The sequence below is a fragment of the Homarus americanus genome, unplaced genomic scaffold, assembly GCF_018991925.1.
Source record: "Homarus americanus isolate GMGI-L3 unplaced genomic scaffold, GMGI_Hamer_2.0 scaffold56333, whole genome shotgun sequence".
Lineage (NCBI taxonomy): Eukaryota > Metazoa > Arthropoda > Malacostraca > Decapoda > Nephropidae > Homarus > Homarus americanus.
Genome location: NW_024734940.1, coordinates 5,273,433 through 5,278,097, shown reverse-complemented (window position 1 = coordinate 5,278,097; position 4,665 = coordinate 5,273,433).

The window sequence follows — 4,665 nt, the reverse complement described above, 5'->3', positions numbered from 1 at the left end:
TTATCTTATGTTATGTTATGTTATGTTATGTTATGTTATGTTATGTTATGTTATGTCCCTGACTGGGCAACCGCACCCAGTAAGGTCATCCTCATGCGGTCGAAAACACAATCAAAATCACAGATCCAAACAAAAATAAACTATACAACCTCTTATGGTCACTGCATGGAATGTCAGGACCCTTCTGGATACTGGCACAAATGAGCGTCCTGAAAAAAGAACTGCCTTTGTGGCAAAAGAGCTAGCTAGGTGTAACATCGACATACCAGCCATTAGCGAGACCCGGCTCCCAGACGAGGGTCACCTCACAGAAAGGGGAGTCTGGCCTTTACCTTCTTCTGGAAGGGAAAGCCTGCTGTGAAGAGAAACCGCATTTATAGTTGGATTTGCCAACGCACACTACACAGGCTAACTCAAATACCTATCAGGATCAACGAGCGCCTCATGACGCTCCGAGTCCCACTGAATCACTCACGCAATGCCTTTTTCATCAGTGCATATGTCCCAACAATGGATGCAGAGGATGACATCAAGAAAGTCTTTTCTGCTGACTTCGACAGAATGCTATAACCTCTATCCCCAGAGAAGATAAAGTTGGTGACTTCAATGCCAGAGTTGGCAGAGATGCTGAAATTTGGCAGGGATCCTTAGGGAGAAATGGACTAGGCAAGTGTAAGCCCAACGGTGCACTCCTCCTCAGCAAGTGTGCTGCACATAACCTTACTATCACCAATACATTGTTTTGGCAGGCCGACAAGTTCAAGGGTTCTTGGCAACACCCACGATCCAAACACTGGCATCTCATTGACTACATCATTGTTAGAGAAAGAGATCGCCGAGATGTCCTCATCACCCTTGCCATGCGTGGCTCAGATCACTGCGACACTGATCATCGGTTCTTCAGAGCCAAGCTCTCACTTCACGTAGCCCGAAAACGGCGAAGGCAGCAAGCCTCTAGAAGAGGTTTTAACACTATTCGTCTGGAGGATCCAGCGGTAGCACATGCTTTCAGAGAACAGCTCGAATGTGGGCTGATAAACAACCAGACAACGAACAACTCAAATCCCAGTGCCGACAAAGACCTGCAGAGAGGCCCTTGGCCAGATCGAAAGAATACACCAAGACTGGTCTGATGAAAATAAACCGGTAATTAATCTACTCATCAATGATAAACGTGCTGCTATAACTGACTGGCAGAACAACCCTCAGTCTCAGACCAAAGCTGATACCTTCTGCAAGAAGAAAGCTGTGGCTCAGCAGGAACTTTGCAATCTAAAGAATTATATCGACGAAGAGATTCAGCATCGGATCAGATGTGCATCTCACGCCTTTGGCAGACTCCGAAACCGTGTCTTCAACTGTAGGGAGCTGAAATTATCCCCACCCTGCTATATGGCAGCGAGACATGGGTCACATACAGGAGGCACCTCAAGGCACCTGAAAACTTTCACCAACGTAATCTACGTTCCATCATCCGAGTTCGCTGGGAAGACAAGAGAATAAATGTTTGGAGGAGCACCACGCGAGAAGGTGTTAATATTTTCGAGTTAACCCTACTGCAAACCGAGGCAGACCATCGCCAACGCCGGAAAGACGCTGCCACTGCCCCTTCCGTACTCGATGTAGCCCTCCATATGTGCAACATCTGTGAACTACTCTGCCGATCCTGTATTGGCCTCTTTAGTCACCTCAAAACTCACCAATAAAGGTGACATCCCTAATAACTCATATAATTGTATGATAGCTGGATGATCGTGATACTCGATTCCGGGTAACAGCAAAGTAGTAGTAGTAGGGTTAGGTTAGGTTAGGTTAGGTTAGGTTAGGTTAAGATAAAATAACCAAGGGAGATTATTCTTCGGGTGATCCTTTTTATATGATATTAATAAAAACTATAGTTTCAGGAAATTGAGGATATACAGTAGTTAAATGTTTTGAAATATCGCACCTTTGATACCATTCAACTTAATTCATTAAAACCTAGAGAGAGAGAGAGAGAGAGATGAAGCGAGGGTCCTCCAAAGGGCTTCCCTGCCGACCGAGTCGAAGGCCTTAGCAAGGTCGATCAAGGCCATGTACAGGTCACGACGCTGTTGTGTATATTTTTCCTGTATCTGGCAGGCAATAAAAGATCATGTTAGTGGTGCCACGTGATGGTCTAAACTACATTGGGATTTGGGGAGGAAGTTTTCCGCCTTCAGGAAGAAGTCTGTTTAGGAGGACGCGGGGGATAATCTTGCTAGCTACGGAAAGCAGCGAGATCCCGCGATAGTTGCCACAGTCTGACCGGTCTCCCTTGTTCCTATAAATTTATGAGCTTGGAGAATTTCCTCCTTTTCCAATATATTCTCCAGTAAAGAGTTGAGACGGTTGGTAAGTAGAGGTCCTCCTGCTTTATACACCTCGGCTGGGTTTCCATTAGGCCCTGAGGCTTTGTTAATTTTTAATATGTTTGATGATAATTGCTACCTCATCCAGAGATGGAGGATAGCTGAGGTGGGTCAGCTCTGGGTGCTGTGGGACTTGATGGGTAGTCATGACATCCACATTGGTGTTACGGTTGAGCAGGGCATGGTAGTACTCTTTCGAGCGCTGAGGGACACACACACACACACTCACACACACACACACTCACACACACACACACACACACACACACACTCACACACACACACACACACACACACACACACTCACACACACACTCACACACACACTCACACACACTCACACACACACTCACACACACACTCACACACACACTCACACACACCCACACGCACATAGATATGTGTACAATTGGTGATAAATGACCGCTATTACTGGCCTGAGTGTCACAGCGTCTCCTGTGTTGAGATAGGTCCTTGCCCTCAGCTGCTATTAGCTCCGCGGATGCTGTGTTACACATGTTAGATACCACAGCTTTTCTGGTTTCGGTCTGTTTCTCTGCTCACAACTGTTGTTAGCTCCATGAATTTGATAGTCCAGTTACGTAATGTACCAGCCACCACCTCCTACTCCTCTTCCTCCTCTTCCTCCTGCTGCTTCCCGTGTACACATAGGTAATGAATTCTTCCTCCAGGTAATGTATTATAATCTCAGGCAGGTGTTTGTTCCTCTCCTTCCCTTTAATTGTTTTATCACCGTCCACCCATCTCTTTCTCTCTTTCTCTCTCTCTCTGTCTCTTTCTATATATATATATATATATATATATATATATATATATATATATATATATATATATATATATATATATATATATATATATATATATATATATATATATATATATATATATATATATGTGTTTTTTTACGGGGATTAGCCCACCCGGGAAAAGGTCAACGATCCACAACGGGGCCTCAGGGGCGAAAAATTAAAATAGAAAGACATTAAAAATAGAAAATAAAAAAAATGTAATATTAATCTACATCACGAAGATGCAGGAAAATAAGCTTTTAAAATGAGACAGGTTGTATGAGTATGGAAACACAGAAGAAGCCAGAGCATTCCACAGTTTGGCTGTGTGAGGAAAGAAGGATGCACTATAACGGGTTATTCTAGTGTGACCGACATCCACAGAGAAACGGTGGGCACCGCGGGCAAGACGTGTGTTACGAGCCCACGGCCCTGCCGGCGGTACACAGGATGCCAGATCCACCGAACAATGCCAGTTAAATTACCTGTAAAAGAGAGAGAGTAAGAATCATCATTGCGGCGAAGAGAAAGGGAAGAGAGATTGTCGACTAAAGTAGGAGAGTTTATAACACGAAATTCTTTTGATTCCACCTTACCTAACAGTTGGACAGAAGAAGAGCCACCCCACATATGAGGGCACTAATCCAAGTTAGGCTTGTTTGGAGATTACTGGCCACTTCGATTTTCGGCTATTTCGGCCGAAGCTGTTTTATCCTAAATCGCTTTCTTTGGAACTCTTCCTTTTGTTCGTTTTGCTTTTCAATTTCCATTTTTCTTCTTGGTCTTGCTCTGGTATATACTCGTAAAGGTCTAAAAACGCTGATAATTTTAATGTTACTGTATCTGGCTTTTTTGGCTTGTTTGTCTTTTCTTCGCTCTTGTTTAATTCTGGCTTCTCTTTTGTGGTCTTGTTTGGGTCTTGATTCTTATTTTCTTCGGTCTTCACGACAAGGAGAGCCTCCTTGTAGCTCAGTTTTTTCTTGCTTCGCAGCTTAGCCACCCTACACTCCTCCCTCCACCTGGGACACTCCCGTTCGGAGGATAGAGGGCCACCACAAGCTGCACATTTCTTGGCGGCCGCCGAGCAGATTGTGTGCTGGTGCCTGGGTGTCCCGCAACTGCAACAGACTTCCCGAGCTCGACACTTCCCAGCCAAATGACCATACCTCTGGCATTTATATCACCTTGTTGGTCTTCTCTCATACGGTCTTACTGGGATGTTCTCCCATCCCAGCAATACGGTGCTTGGTTGATGCTTTGGATAACCAACCAGTGCAGTTACGCTAGTCACCTTCCGTACTATTGACAGCTGGTCTCCGATCAGCTCGACCAGCTCTTCTTTTTCAAGGTGTTCTATCTCGGTGTGGGAGATGAGTCCCAACACCAAGTTATCCTCTGTGTGAGCTTCCACTTGGATCTTGATCCCGTTAATTTCTGTTATGTTGGCTACTTGCTGGGCCTGTCCC